The sequence below is a fragment of the Mus musculus genome, chromosome 17, assembly GCF_000001635.26.
Source record: "Mus musculus strain C57BL/6J chromosome 17, GRCm38.p6 C57BL/6J".
Lineage (NCBI taxonomy): Eukaryota > Metazoa > Chordata > Mammalia > Rodentia > Muridae > Mus > Mus musculus.
The window spans coordinates 45,876,980-45,892,580 of record NC_000083.6 but is presented as its reverse complement, the minus strand read 5'-3'; the positions used below and the strand labels follow the sequence as shown (position 1 = coordinate 45,892,580).

The window sequence follows — 15,601 nt, the reverse complement described above, 5'->3', positions numbered from 1 at the left end:
TTCTCTCAGTGATGGAATGACCTGAAAGTTTTCATCCTGGAATAAACCTTTCCTTCCACAAGTTGCTATTGGGCGTGGCGTTTTTTCACAGTCATAGAAACCTTAACTAAGATAGACGTCTCCCACCATAGCTTTCCTTGAAGCAAGGTCTCTCACTGAACCAGAAACTCACCAGTTTAGCAAGGCTAGATGTCTAGTGAGTTCTACAAATCAACTCCCCCAGGACTGGGGTTACAGATGTGTGCCTCGGTCCCGAGCTTATCACATGGTGCTAGGGCATCTGCGCTCAGATCCCCACGTTTTCACAGCAAACTCCAACATCAGCTTCTTGGTTGCCTAAGATTACAGTGATGTGCCACCATGCCTGGGTCATCTGTACAGGAGAACTTCTCCTATCGCACAGGAAGGTCGAGGATGGTGCCTGGTATCAAATAGATGTTCAGTAAATTTCCACAGCATGAATAAAGGCACGGGGGTGGTGTGAGAGACACACTTTGGATTATGGAAAAGGTCAGATGGTATACCTGACCATATGTAGGTCAAGAGGACAGGGCAAGAATCTCCCCAGTGACAAGGAGGTCACGGCCTGAGGAAGATCCTAGACTACTCAGGGATTCATGAGACAGACATATATATATATCATTGCTGTCATCAGCAATACTGTCACCCATGCCATCAAGGAGTCAAGTCACAGAAAGCCATGTGTGATGGCTAATTTAAGTGTTACCTTAATAGGCTCCATGGCAGTGATTCTCAACTTATCTAAGTCTGGGACCCTTTAAGACAGTTCCTCATGTTGGGGTGAGCCCTCCCCCAACCATCAAATTATTTTTATGGCTACTTCATAACAGTAACTTTACTACTGTTGTGAATCATAATGTAAGCATCTGTTTTCCAATAGCCTTAGGCGACCCCTGTGGGAGGGTTGTTCTATACCCCTACCCCAGAGAGGTTGTGACCCATGGGGTGAGAACCACTACACTAGAAGCATTGAAAAGACAAGTCACTGGCTCCATCTATACTGTAGGTGGTACCAGCCCATGGACTGAGAGGTCTCTGAATAGAGGGAGTCAGAGAGCTGAGCACCGGCTTTCACGTTCATGTCATTCCCTGCTTCCCGACTATAGATACATTGTAGCAGCTGCCTCACCAGGCACTACGCTCTCCCCACATTGGTAAACTAAGCTCCCCACCCCCCTACTAAGTTGCTTTCGTCAGGGTATTCTGACCTAGCAATGAGACAAGTAACTGATGTAGCATACCACTACAGGCTAGAAAGTGCATCTGGCAATGAGGTTAGTAAAACGGCAGGGTGTCTAAATCAGTTTGAAGGATGACAAAAAAGCAAAGGACCTCCCTGTGTGGCTTTACATGAAGACATGGCTCACACTCTCACAGTCCCTGTCCTGGAGGGGGTTGCCTCCACACTGCCCTGGTTCCTCCTTCTCTCCCAGTCCCCATGTTCTAGCCCTTACTTGGGGTTGTCAATGCTCTCCCTTACTGAAGGGAAAGTAGAAGGCACATCAGCCCCCACTGTCTAAGGCCATCACCAAAGGTCTAGCTTTCTGTTTAACCAGTGGTCATTATTGGGTACTCAAGGTCATAATGATGTCTTGTTCAGTAGTAATTTCTTTGCATCCCTTCTATAAACTGACAACCACATGAGGTTCAATAGGCAGCTCTCACTCCTCTTGATACCACTGCTGGAGACCAGTAAGGGGTACATACTTCAGTGTCGTATCTCTAGTGTCCCCAGTGATACAACCCAGAGACAGACAGATGAACTAAGCATATAAATCAGACCAAGCACTGTTCTAGCCTACTCTCTGCTGCTATGACAAATACTAGGACCTTAAGAGAGAAGAGAATGGGTTTGGCTTATATGCCCAGGTTACACCCATCATTGAGGGGAGTTAGAGCTGAATTCGAGCAGAAACTCAAAGGCAGAAACCACAGAGGATGGCTGCTTGTGGGCCTGTTTACTCACAGGTTCACGCTTAGCTAGCTAGCTTGCTTGCTTGTTTGCTTATCCTTTCGTTTTTTCTTTTTCTCTTCTCTGTTGACATCATCTTCTTCTTATCTTCTTCCTCCCCCTTCTCTTCCTCTTCTGCTTTTCTCCTCCTCTTCCTCCTCTTCTTCTTCTTCTTCCTCCTCTTCTTCCTCCTCTCTTCCTCCTCTTCTCCCTCCTCTCTTCTTCTTCCTCCTCTTCCTCCCCATCTCTCTCCCCCTCCCCACCCCTCCTCCTGTGTACCCCTGGTGATCCTGGAACCCACTCTGTAGACCAAGTTGTCCTCAGAGATCTACCTGCTTCTGCCTTCCTAGTGCTGGGATTAAAGGCATGGGGAACCACAGTAGTTTTCTTATATTCAGCCCAGGACTAATTGCATAAGGATGGTGCCACCCATGGTGGGCCAGGCTCCAGTGCTTTGACTAACAATCTGATCTAGGTTATTATTTAATCAACACTTTTCTCTCAGGAGACTCTAGGCTGTGTCAAGCTGACCAGGACAGGTACTTTATAGATATGAAGTCACTCAATCCTCACAACCCTGATAATCGTGCTGTTATAACCTTCATTCACAAAGAGGAAACTGAGTCGCGGAGCTGTTGAGCCATTCATATAAGGTCACACCACTGAGAGATGACAGGATTCCAACCTCAATATCCTGGACACAGACCCAGTTTTTACCTCCCTCTGAGCTCTCAGGAACGCTTCTGGAGTGACAGACATGATTCAGAACGGTGACAGGCAGGCAGGCAGGTATGCTCCTGCTGGGAACTGGGGAGCAGGCTTGGCTTCAGACTGATTTGAGAACTGAAGTCAGCAGTTCGGCATCTCAAGGCCTTGTGGCCCTGGCTCCGCCTCTGCCTTGCCCTACCAACCACCTGGCCAGGCACAGGCACGGGCAGCCAAAACAGAGCTTGGTTGCTAGGGCACTGGCAGGGATGCCTTGCCCGATAATCCCGGCCTCTCTGGGAACCCAGTCTCCCCCTGGCCATGTCTGTCAAGGCCATCTAGCTTGGCCTAGATGCCAGCTGCTTCCTCTGTCGTTTGTCCCCTTCCTGTAGCCCCTCTAAAGCCAGGAATGTCGGCTCCTTTCCCACTCTGCTTCTGTGGCCTCCCTGAGAGATCAGCAATCGGGACAGAACTGTAAGGGTCAGGCTGCCCGGGTCCAGCTCTGGACCTGCTGTGTGACTTTGGGCAGTTTTGCTTAACTTCTATGAGCTCCGATTAACTTACTATGGACATCAAAATAGGCTGCTGTGAGAGTTAGACTGGAGAGGAGTTAGAACATGGGAAGATTTTTTAACAGCGATGCATTTGAGTTCCATGTGCATTTGGTTAACAACATTCAGATGTCTTCTCAGCCGTTCCTTTAAACTGATGAGCACAGAGCCGATTCTCTGGGGGGGGGGGGGTTGGGGGGAGGGAGGGAACTAGTAGGGCAGTTACAACCACCATGATCCCCAGCCCTGCTCCTCTAAAACCCAGAGCGGGCTGTCAGGTCTTGCTCCAACCCTTCCTTCAAACCATCCCTGGGCTAAGCAGGAGTTGGAAGAAGCCCCTCTCCTCATTCTAGGATCCCGTAGAATGTGTGGTCTCTGAGAAAGAGCCTGAAGCTGCCGGCTCCAGCCTTGAAGCTCACTGAAAAAGCTCGTTGGTATCTGGGCGCTGAGGCTCAATTCTCTCCCTGATACACCGAATGACTGTGTTGTTTCTCTTAGTCTTTATCATTCCGTTATCCTTAGTAGGGTCCAGAAGGTTCCTTGCAAACACATCAGTGTCGATTAAGCAATTAAGCAGCAGAAACAGACTTCCTTATGCTGTTCTGACAACCCCCCACCCACACACACACGATGTTCCTGCCCATAGCTTACATGCACTGCATTCCTTCAGCCCCCTCCCCAGGTCATCCTAGGGAGAGAGGAATGACAGGTGACCAGGGAATGCCGGTAGCCAGGCTCCTTCTTTTTATTTCCTTTGCATACCTTTCATTCTCCCTGGAGTTGCTGATCATAATTTTCCGTGTATTTAAAGGTATCTCGGTGACTCTCGCTTTATGAAAACAGTAGCAGCTAACATCTGTGGAGCGCTTTGTAGTTTGAAGCACAAAGCCTTTTCTCGGTAACGATGTGTTTCAAACTTTACAGTAGCCTTCTGAGGTGTGTGATGGTATGATCCCATTTTCCAGATGAGGAGCCGAGGCACAAGCAAGGGAAGTGACTTACAGTTCAGGAACAAGTTTTGCCCTAGGTAGACGGTCTGTACTCATCTGACCTCTCCTGGTCCCTGGACCATCTCCTCTTGGTCGGTCTTCATCTTCTCTGTGTTCCTGGTTCTACTTTGTCTTTTTGTAGAGATTGCTTAGGGAAGGCTGACCTGGGCCATGTTCCTCTGCAATTCTAGAAGCAAATGGAACTCACCAGGCCTCCTGTGAGGCAGCCTGCTCACTCTCAGACTTCCCAGGCTTCCAGGCCTTATGTGGCAGGTAACACATAGCTCAGCAGGTGCGGGTCCGGCTGGGCCCATGGAGGCTCAGAAAGGCCAAGTCAGCGGGTCAGAGTGCTTGCTTCTTTTGCACAGGACCCAAGTTCCACATCAAGTTGTTCACAACCATCTGTAGTTTCAGCTCGAAGGGGCTGGACGTCTCTGGCCTCTTCAGGTATCCACAGACCCCTTCACACATATATCTACATGCAGTTAAAGATAGATTTTAAAAAGCATGGATATGTACATAAATCTATACGTATACATACATAGCTATGCAAGTCATATTTGCATACTACTTGCAAATACAATCACACATGTGCACGTATATTTCACACAAGAAATTTCATTTCAAAATTTTCATTCACGAACACACTTGCACAGACATAAACCATGCAAATGAACACACGCTAACCTACATAAACAAACATACATGTATACATCCATGTAGCACACACAGACACCTACATCTTTGCACACATGTGCCCATACTGCAGGGTACCTACCTGGCTTGGACTGTGGGGAGGTGATGGGAAAGTCAGTATGTCTGGATTCTGCAGGTCTCTGGTGACCTTGGGGTGAGTATGTCCTGTCTCCTCTCTTGAGGTGTTAAAAGCAAGGGCTAGGTCAGTAACTGCTTGCTATAGGCCAAGAAGGTATGGTCCCCAGACCACAAAGATTTGAGGGTCTCCTACAAGCCATTGCCTTGCCCCAAGTTTGACACTGGCCATGAGTGCTTCCAGGGGCTCCAAGAGGCTGCAAGATTACAGTTCAAAGATACAAGAATGGGTGGTCCAAGCAAGCTGGCCTTCGGGAATGCCCCTTTTGGACAAAATAAGGAATCAAACCCAGTCTGTCAGACTCCGGACTACCCACACGGGTTGGACCACATGAGTCTCTGGGATTATCACACCACAGGTGTTCTGTCAGGGTGAACAGCCATTGACCTGAAGACCAGCAGCCCTAAAGGGGCCAGCGTCTGACAAAGGGTTCAGATACCCAAAATTCTTTGGCAAAGCAGACTCTCTACATGTTTGGGACACCCCCTCCCCTGTTCTTCACCCCCTCCTGAGGGGTGTGTCTACAGAGTTGGGGAGGGCCCTAGGCTTCCCCTCCCTGTCCTCTTCCCAGCTGTGGTTCCCCACCCCCACACATTCCTCCTCCTCAGACATTCAGACATTCGATTCAAGGGCTTGGTGGTGATTTCAGGCAGGGTTTGATTTGCTCTCAAGCGTTTCCCTGAGTGGCCCCTGGGTGTTTGCTCTGATCCAGATGGCATCCAGATGCAAGCCTCCCTCCTCCCTGCCCCCGCAGCTGGAGGAGCCCTGTCCTGACCTCCACCTCACACCCACCTCCCTGCCCCGGCAGCTTTGTCCCTCCGGCCTGAGGTCAGGGCACGGACCAACACCTCTGCCTGCGGCTCTCTCCACAGCTGGGCTCCTGGCCATCCTATTCTTGGTCTTCCCTCCTCAGCCTTTGTTCGTTTCAACAGGTCATTGCTGCGAGAGCCAAAACAAATGTCAGTGTGATAATGAGGGAAGCCGGGATGTGGCTCTGCCCGTTGGGGCGGGGAGGGGAAGACCCGTACGTGTTGAAGCCGAGGGAAGCAACACATGCCTGGAGCCTTGAACCTCCAGCTCAGATCCCTAGGGACCAAATCCAAACGCGGAAATGGGCATCGATGACTGCTGCGCTACAAAGTGACGAGGCCAGCAAGCCCCAAGCAACAGCTCCTTAAAGAGTACCCCATCCTGTACTGTGCGAGCACTTCCATTTACAGATAGGGAAACGACAAAAGGTCAGAATTTGACTTTAAACAGGGGACTCCCAGAACGCACGGGGTTCTCTGGGTAGCCTGCCTGAACCAGGCCTTTGGGCGCTGCCTCCAGATGTCCTTCCTGGTGCGGTGAGAAACGGCCTCGGGAGCCCCGATGGAAGACCAGGGTGGGAGTTCCTGTGTATAAGATGGTCTCACTGCTTCTGAGATTCTGGGTTCCCGGCTTCTCTGCTCCGTCCAGCGCTGGACTCTAAACCCAGGAGCCAGCCCAACACTTGGCAGCCCGGGAGCCAGGTGGCCCTTGATGACCTGCTCTTAAGCCGTCCACTTCCCATTAGAAGTTAATGTTTAGACCTCTAGCAGACCCTGGGTGGCTGCTGTAGGCATCACAGAGGTCAGGAGGTCTCCCCTGGCCCTGGAGACACTTCGGGGCTTCAGGTATCTGTCACCCCCCACCCCCACCCCTCTCACACACACCGGCAAGAGGAACAGGCAGGTGTGTGTCCACATGGACCTTCTTCTTTGTGAGGTGTACAGTCAAACTTCCTTGATGGAAGACGGAGCATTTGGCCCCGGCTCAAATGTACAGGGCAGACATTTCCTAGAATTGTTAAGCCCTGGCCCTCGCAGGTGTGGGAAGAGGAGGCGGGGCCGGGCCTCCCAGCCAATAACTGTTGGGGAGCCGTAGGGAACTAGGTCCTGAGGGCCCACGGGAGCAGTACTCACCCTCTGGCCTCCCTAGTCCTGGACAATACCAGAGACAGGCATGCAGGGCAAACTGCTGGTCCCAGGTTTGCACCTCTTGTCTCTGTCTTCCCGGTAGCTCTTTTGGGTGGCCATCTAGCAAGTGAGAGCCTGTCCTCTCTCCTGCCTTTTGCCTGCCATCCCTCTCTCCATCAGCCCTTCCTTCTTCCTTCACCCCTTCCTTCCAGTCTTCCTTCCCTCCAGATTCTAAGTGAGCTCAGCTCTGCAGCCACAGAGAAGCTGTGGGCCAGGATTCTCCCCTGAGGGAGCTGGGGAATCTGGCCCCGTGGAAGTATTATTATGGGTAGGTCTGAGAATGTAACTCAGTTAGCACAGGGTTTGCCTAGTATACCCAAACCCCTGGGCTCGACCCCTGGCATTGAATAAACCAGGCAAGGTGGAACACACTTGTAATCTCACCGTTCTCGAGGTGGAGGCAGGAGGGTCACAAGTTCAAGGCCACTCTTGGCTGTATAGCAGCTTGAAGGCTAGCCTGAGCTACATGAGACTCTGTCTCTTGGGGAAAGGGGATGGAAGGGGAGATTGTCCCAAGTCTGAAAAGAGAGAGGAGAGTCTCTCTCTGTCTGTCTCTCTCTGTTTCTCTCTGTCTCTCTCTGTGTCTCTCTCTCTCTCTCATGGTTTTAGAGCTTTATTGTAGAAAGGCAGGGAGAAGAAGAGAAGGTAGAAAGAGAGAGGCCCACCATGGCCATGTGGGGGGGGGAGGAGATAAGGAGAGAGGGAGAGAAGGAGGGCTAGAGAGTAAGAAAGGTGAGGGTTTAAAGAGTGAGAGTCTCTTTTTCCACCAAACTCTGTGGGCTGGTGGTACCCACCCGCACCAGGAGTGGGACTGGGGTGGGGGTGGGGTGTCGCCTAAGGAATCAGCTATCTCTAAACTCCTCGAGTCAGAAACAGGTGGTGTGTACCTGAGGATTTCGGTGATGGCTAGAGGGAGGGACATTTCTGCCAGCTGTGTGTTGGTAGTCAGGTAGCCTGAGAGGGGACCTGGGGCTGGCACACCAGTCCCCACAGGTTAATGTTTGACCCGGAGCCATGTATTTTTCCACTGGGTATTTTTATCCTCTGTGCCTGACAGTGGGCAGCTGGGTGCTGTCCTCTGTGGGCATGAAGGAGGGGAGCAATCACTGGGGTGGCTTTGGGAGGGGTAAGACTGCAGGGAGGGGGGGGGGAGGGCTAGAGGAGAGAGGCACATGTCCCCATGGCTTTTCTCATCAATGGGACCAAATACAAAAAGCAGTGTATGGGAAGAAAGGTTCGTGTTTTGGTTTGTTTGTTTTGTTTTTCCCCCTTCGTGGTTTGATGGGGCGGAGTCTATCCTAAGGGGGCGTGGCTGAAGTCAAGGCAGCAGGAACAAGTCACCAGGTTCCTCAAGTCTAGGCAGACTAAGAAGTGGAGGGAAGAACATGCTGAGGCTCAGTTTGATTTTTCCTTTGTCCTTTTATTTCAATCCAAGGGTCCCAGCCCACCTGATGGTGCCACCCACTTTCAGGAAGGGTCTTCTACCTCACGTGAACCTCCCTGGGAACAGCCTCACAGACACCTAGGTGATTCCACATCTAGTCAAGTGGACAATGAAAAGGAGCCTTTGAATGCCCACGCCCTGTCCATTGACATCCAAATACTCATCTCATGTGTGAGCGGTATATGATGTGTGTGTGTGTGTGTGTGTGTGTGTGTGTGTGTGGTGTGTGAGCAGTGTATGGTGTGTGTGTATGTGTGTGTGTGTGCGAGTGGTGTGTGAGCAGTGTATGGTGTGTGTGTGTGTGTGTGTATGTGTGTGTGAGTGGTGTGTGAGCAGTGTATGGTGTGTGTGTGTGTGTGTGTGTGTGTGTGTGTGTGTGTAGGCACGCAAACATACGGTGGTTTTTAAGAACAACCACATGGAAAAGAAACAAATGGAAGAGCCCAGAGACAAGCTGGCTTTTGATCACAGCCCCAGCCCTGGGCCTGCCCTGGGACTACCCCATCCCTAGTTGAGTAAGGACTGGCAGAGATGCAGGGAAGAGGATAACTTGGTGTCCCTGACCCAGCTTCTCAGGAGAGTCAGGATGTTCCTCTAAGATGCTAACAGCACAGACAGAAATTGTTCTTTTCTATGGCTGGAGCTGGTGATGGTGGTGACAACGGTTCCAGTCTTGCTCCTGGGCCAGTGTGGCAGGGAGAACACAGCTTGCTCCCAGGGAACCACCATCTAAGGGAAAGGGGGATGAGGTCTCATGAAGAGAGTTCTGTGTCCAAAACGAAACTATACATACTGGGTGCTTCTAGTTCTGGGTCCTCCTAGTTCTGGGTCCTCCCTCCTAGCTCTGGATCCTCCTAGATCTGGGTGCTCCCTCCTAGCTCTGGATCCTCCTAGCTCTGGATCCTCCTAGCTCTGGGTGCTCCCTCTTAGCTCTGGTCCTCCTAGCTCTGGGTGCTCCCTCCTAGCTCTGATCCTCCTAGCTCTGGGTGCTCCCTCTTAGCTCTGGTCCTCCTAGCTCTGGGTGCTCCCTCCTAGCTCTGATCCTCCTAGCTCTGGGTGCTTCCTCCTAGCTCTGGTCCTTCTAGCTCTGGCGTCCAGCCCTCTCTGGTTTGGTTTCTTCCTCACAGAAAGGTCTGGCCTGAGCTGACTGACTGCTGGGCTGTGCACAGCCTAGTATCCAGAGTCATTCCCACACACAATGAGAGTCCAAGGGCGGGAAGGCCTCAAAAGCTACTCAGCCAGGATCAGCTGGTGCCAGGTGTCAGCCAGAGCAAAGACAGCTTCCTTCCTGTCCCTTCCAAAAGTTCTAGAGATGGGCCTGTAATCTCAAGTGCAACAGTGTGGTATCTTTTCATCAATGTCAACCTGACTGACATTAGAATTACCCAGCGGTGTGTCTGTGTGGGAGTATCTGGGCCAAATTAGTTGCCGTAGAAAGTCCCACCCTGTGCTCAGCACCATCCGTGGACCTTGGTCCTAGACTGAATAGAAACCAAAGGAGAGGGACGTCTGAGTACCAGCATCTCTCTCTCTCTCTCTCTCTCTCTCTCTCTCTCTCTCTCTCTCTCTCTCTCTGCTTCCTAACTGTTGCTGCAATGTGGACCAGCCACCTCATGTTTCTGGCCTCCCTGCCAAGATGGATCATATCCTCCAATAGGAGACAGGGAGATGGTTTGATAGGTCAAACCTGAGGTCAGTCCCCAGAACCCATATCAAAAGCCAGCTGAGGGGCATGCATCTGTAACCCTGGCACTCTCAGAGCGGGATGGGAGACACAGGAACCGTCCAGAAGTTCAGCGGCCAGTTAGCCTGCGGTACACAGGATGGCAGAACCAATGAGAGACAGCGTCTCCATACAGAGAGAAGGAGAGAACTGACTCCCAAGTTGTCCCCTGGCCTCTTTACAGTGTATGCACTATGGTACATCAGCCTGCCTGCACAGGCTGTGGTATGTGGGAGCTTACACACACACACACACACACACACACACACACACACACACACACACACTAAATAATAAGAAAATGATGAGCAGAAATAAGCCCTTCCTTTCTTAAGCTGTTTCCGTTAGGTACTTTGTCACAGGAGTGAGGTAAGCAGTTAATATGGTGGAGGGTGGGGTGGGGGGCAGTGGATCCCAGGGTCAACCTACTTCCCAGCTGAGTAGGTACAGGTGATCTCCACCTACCCCAGACCCAGAACTGGATGGTTGGGTAGGCTGGCCTGAAGCTGGGCTTTTTCAAAAGCTGAAATTCTGCTGTGGAAGCCAGGGACTTTGTGGGACTGGGAAAAGGTTCCCCGGGCAAGGACACAGGGCCCTGTCAGAACAGAGTTGACCTCTGTCCCAAGGTGCTCTACAGTAGAGTGTAGTGTAGACCAAGCAGAAGCAGGAAGACCCTATCTGAACCTGTTAACCAGGTGGCCACATGTCTAGCTGACAGTCAGTCATCTCGTCTGGCTTTACCACCCACTGTACTTAGTCATCCCAAATCCAGTTAAGAAATATACTGTGTGCCCTTGGCTCTGGTTGGTGTCTTGTTGCTCCTGGCTACAGACGCGGGAATCTCCAACAGTAGGCCAGGAGATTCTAGAACAGTGGTTCTCAACCTATGGGTCGGGACCCCATTGGGGTTGCATATCAGATATCCTGTAGATCAGAGATTTACGGTGTGATTCATAACAGTGGCTAAATGTCAGCTATGAAGTAGCAATGAAAAATGTTAAGGTTGGGGGTCACCGCACGTGAGGAACTGTATTAAAGAGTCGCAGCATTAGGAAGGTTGAGAACCGCTGTTCTACAAAGAGACACAATTTATAGAGGCTCCTTAACCCTACCTTGTCCTATGAGAACCCAGAAGGCAGTGAGCCAGGATGAAGGTAAGGATTTTGGGGACTCTCAGAGGATCCTATTCTTTGGGAGGAATTTGAGGTTTTGCCTCTGGAGACACTGAGGAGTCCTAGAGTTGGGAAACCTCCACCCCGTGGCTCAAGCTTTTGCTGTGCAAGAAGCAAAGGTTACAAGCTTGCACCAATTCTCTGAAATGGAGGAACTGTTTTCTCATTTGGTTGTCAGAAAGGGGAATTCCGAAGACTAGCTTTGGGCCCTGGCTTTGCATCCAGCCCAACCATTTCTTAGAAGCCGGTTGCTTTCTGGTAGTACCCTCCCACCTCCAGCTATTGGCCCGTTGTTTTCTGGTCATACCTCCCACCTCCAGCTATTGGCCCGTTGTTTTCTGGTCATACCTCCCACCTCCAGCTATTGGACCGAGCCTGGCAGATAGATGGATCTATGGAAACTTAGTGTTCAGAAAAGACACAGACTTTAACAACTCCCTGTTTGGAGTTGGAGAACTGGAATGAAGAAAGGTCACACCCCACCATCAGATAGATGCTCACCAAACCTCCTCTCTGTGCAGTACCCTGGCTGCCTCTCCCGGGAGCATTCTGTATGACCAGATGAGGCAGTTATCTTTATCCTCATGGTCCTCATGTTCCCCTTGTCCCTGAGCAGTGGAAACGGCTCTTTTTTCTTGAGCTGTGGCTCAGGAGATATTCAGAATGGTGCAGACAAACCTGTTATCCAGAGGCACTGATTTATATTCTCAGCTATTCCAGAGGCGGGGGCAGGAGGATTTTGTATATGTCATAACTTTTCTCACTGTTTGTGGCTGCTAATATTACTTAAGTACTTTCTCAGTAGATGGCCTGCATCTGTACTCATGGCCCGGTCTCCACAGGACCCAGGTGACTCTTCTGAATCTCTTTGGCACATGGCTGCCATTCAGTGCCTCAGCTGCTCAAAGCACAGGGGCAAACGGCCACCATGTTGAACAGCGCAGATACTGAAGCCCTCTATTCATTGCAGGAAATTCTACTGGATTCCTTGTCCAGGACAGACATGGAGCGAAGGAGATGATCTTTCCGTCGAGAGACTAAAATAATAATGAACAATAATGATAACAGAGGCAGAGATCTACTGAGAGCTTCCCTTCAGGGCAGGCCCAGCGCCAAACTCATAATCCTTACCCAATCCTGGGCTCAAGGAGGTTACTCAGGGTCACTGGAGCTAGCAAATGACTCTAGTTTTTTGTGACCTCTGAGTCCAGCCCACTATCTTTGCTGCTGGCAGCCCCAGCCCCTGCCATGCCCCCAGGAATTTAGAAGCCCCTGGGGAAAGGAAGGAAGGCAAGCAGCACTCATTTTACAAGAGCAGGAATTAAATAAATCAGTACATAATTAACATCATCACATCTCCCTAAGACCGCTGACTAGAACATTGCACTAATGAGGGCAAGGTGTTGGTTTTGAGTCCCAGGAGCATAGTACAGCAGCCACTGTAAAGGAGCCAGCCCACCACCCTGGAAGAAGCCCTAGACACTAGAGGGGGTGTGTCTTCTGAATACTCAGGCAGGGATCCAGATAATCTGTCTCAGACCTAAACTGGCTGCTGCCTTCCGGACCATGACAACCCTGGGGACATATGGGAGGGGCTTACAGGGCTTTTTGAGGGTTTGGCTTGGCTCAGAAGGTCCATCTTTAGCATCTGCTAAGAATGTCAAGATTGCTGGGAGAGTTGTTGGTCATCTTCCCTCAGGGAGTGGTGAGAGCAGACAGTTCATCAGACATGAGGATCTCGCTGGGGACAGGCAGGGGTGTGAGATCATCCCCACACAGGGACTAGGGCATGAAAGGGCTCATTAGGTATTCGTTTATGTAAATTCCCCCTCTCTGGGCCTACAGGATGGCCAGTGGGTAAAGATGCCTGTCATCAAGGCTTAATGTAATGACCTGAATTCAGTGTCTGGGACCCACATGGTAGAAGAACCGATTCCCCAAAATCATCCTCTGACTTTCACGTGTGTACCACACTACATATATGCACCCACTCCTCCCTTAACACACACACGAAAGAAAGAGAGAGAGAAAGAAAGAAAGAAAGAAAGAAAGAAAGAAAGAAAGAAAGAAATGCAAAGACAAAACAAAAACAAACCCAGCAAAATATGTAGACAGGTGTGGTGGCTCTTAACTCCAGTATTCAGGAGGCAGAAGCAGGTGGGCATCTTTTGAGTTCAAGGCCAACCTGATCTATATATAGCAAATTCCAGGCCAGCTAGGGGTACAGAGTAAGACCCTGTCCTAGGAACAAACAAGCAAACAAAAAAAAAAAAACCAAAAACAAACAAACAAGCAAACAAAAATAAAAATAAAATCTCTTTCCATCATTGTCGAAAGGATGGTAAATGCTCCAGCCACTTAAGACTACCTGGCAATCAGTCTACAGTGCTAACTATGGGGATCGTATAGGATTCTGGGCTGTATTTCTATGAATTTTCTGAGATGATCTCAAGGCTTATGTCAGGGCTAGAGAGACAGTTTGGCATTTAAGAGTACATACTGCTCTGGCAGAGGACTCTGGTTCAATTCCCAGCACCCACATCAGGCCATTTAAACCCCTTGGAACTCCAGTTCCAGGGAATCCATCGCCCTCTACTGGCCAACAAGGGCACCTGCATGCACGAGGCGCACATGAGCTCACAACATCAATCAATGTAATAAACTGAACAAAACCGGACTGAATCTGACACTTTTCTAACCCAGTATGATGGAGGACACACCTTGTTCCTCAGGGTCTATGGTCACATGGGCAGAGCAGTGCAGTAATCAGAAAACGGGTATCAGAATATGTCCCACCAGCCATGTCACCAGCTATGCAACCCTGGGAGCTAACCTACTCTCCAGCCTCAATTTCCCAACCAGAGTATGAGAGCCAAAATTCCTACTCTTAGTAGTGGGAAGTTAGAAGAAATATGTTTGGGCCACCAAACCAAGAGCAAGTATGGTGAAGGTCTTCAGAGATAACTATCAGCTAAGTACTTAGGGGCGTAAGTCAGTCAGTCAGGGCAGTCACATTGGGCTGGCAGGCGTTCTAGAAGGGGAAAAGGAGGGCTAAAAAGGCTTGGGTACGGGTGCTCAGGCAGCGGGTAAGTACCAGAGGATGAGGCATCACCCTGACCCCAGGGCTTGCAGAAGCAAACCCGGGAGGCTACACTAAGCACAGTGTTGGGGCTGGAGGAGAGGCAGGCAGCAGCAGGCAGTCAGGCAGAGGGAGCCTGGAAGGGCCAGGAAGGTAACTCGGAGAACAGTCGTGCCTTCACTCATTCATAAGCAACCCCTCTAGCATGAATCAGCTTCGGACTCTTTGGGAAGCTGGCCAGCTTTTCGAATTTAGCCCGCAGGTGATAACTTCTGGGAGAAGACACTAAGACAAGCCTGACATCTGTCCTGGGCACAGAGAAGGGTCCAGGGTATGAACCTGCAGTTGCCCACGCAGCTCAATCACCCTCGGAGGCTTTACGCTCCGAGGCAGCTCATATCTGGATGTTGGAGCCTTCAGGAGTAGCCCTGCGTCTTAGATTGGGTGTGATGGGGACATGAGCTCAGGCAGAAACTATCTCCCTCTTTAGACCTGAGGCTCTGAGGGGTGGGGACTGACTCTTCCCTCTAGAATGGGGCTCCTTTGGGCAGCATGAGGCTTCTGCCTCAGTTTCTTGCTTTGCATTCCACATGGAGATCTCTCCTAAGGCCTCCTTGGAGTGTGGGGCAAAGCACTTCCTTACAAAGTATCTTCTGCAAACTGCTCCAAAACAAGACAGTGGGAGGATTGTGTTGTCCTGCCTACCTAGTCTGTGAACAGACAGTGCAGCGGGCCAATGGACAGCCAGTAAGGGGGCTCTGGGTGGGCTGGCTGACAAGAAAGGCCAAGAATCATCATCTTCACCTTTGTGGCCAGCAGAGCTCGGAAGAGGGATAGGTCCCACACCCCACATGGCAGGGGCTTCCTGGGGCTCCCAGGCCTAGGCCTGTCTTGTAAATAGTTTAACTATGTTTACATAGCAGTAATATGCGTGATACCTTCCCCAGCCACCACATTCCAGAGAGCAATCTTGGGTGGTTTACCTTGCCCTGTTTGGTTGCCAGTCCCTGCAGTGGGTGGGTGGCCTCTGGGGCCAGCTCCATGGTCCTGGAGAACTGGAGGTGCCCTACCCCACCAGGCCCGACCATGTGTGTGTTCCAAATGGGGATTCATCATCAGGCTTGAGGGAGGCTCTAC

At 50.7% G+C, this 15,601-nt stretch overlaps 2 long non-coding RNA genes across 5 annotated transcripts, besides 1 other annotated feature; one reads left to right on the top strand and one right to left on the bottom strand.

Moving 5' to 3' along the window:
- Positions 1 to 3,957: 3,957 nt before the first annotated feature.
- Positions 3,958 to 7,271, bottom strand: Gm41584. 4 transcript variants are annotated; one of them, XR_876837.1, is made up of 4 exons: positions 6,328 to 6,570; positions 5,842 to 5,988; positions 4,996 to 5,089; positions 3,958 to 4,692 (listed from the first exon to the last, which is right to left on the bottom strand). It is a non-coding gene; the product is annotated as a predicted gene, 41584 (long non-coding RNA). The 4 variants fall into 4 exon arrangements; XR_876836.1 differs by having other exon boundaries at positions 5,842 to 6,570; XR_001782138.1 differs by lacking the exon at positions 5,842 to 5,988.
- Positions 4,849 to 6,889: an enhancer, noted in NCBI's record as "VISTA enhancer mm591". NCBI's record gives its function as "enhancer in: other[5/5]" and the evidence as "EXISTENCE:transgenic organism evidence [ECO:0001131][PMID:17130149]".
- Positions 7,272 to 11,128: 3,857 nt separating the features above from the next.
- Positions 11,129 to 12,732, top strand: 4930542M03Rik (RIKEN cDNA 4930542M03 gene). Its single transcript, NR_152136.1, has 2 exons — positions 11,129 to 11,367; positions 12,356 to 12,732. It is a non-coding gene; the product is annotated as an RIKEN cDNA 4930542M03 gene (long non-coding RNA).
- The last annotated feature ends 2,869 nt before the right edge of the window (positions 12,733 to 15,601 follow it).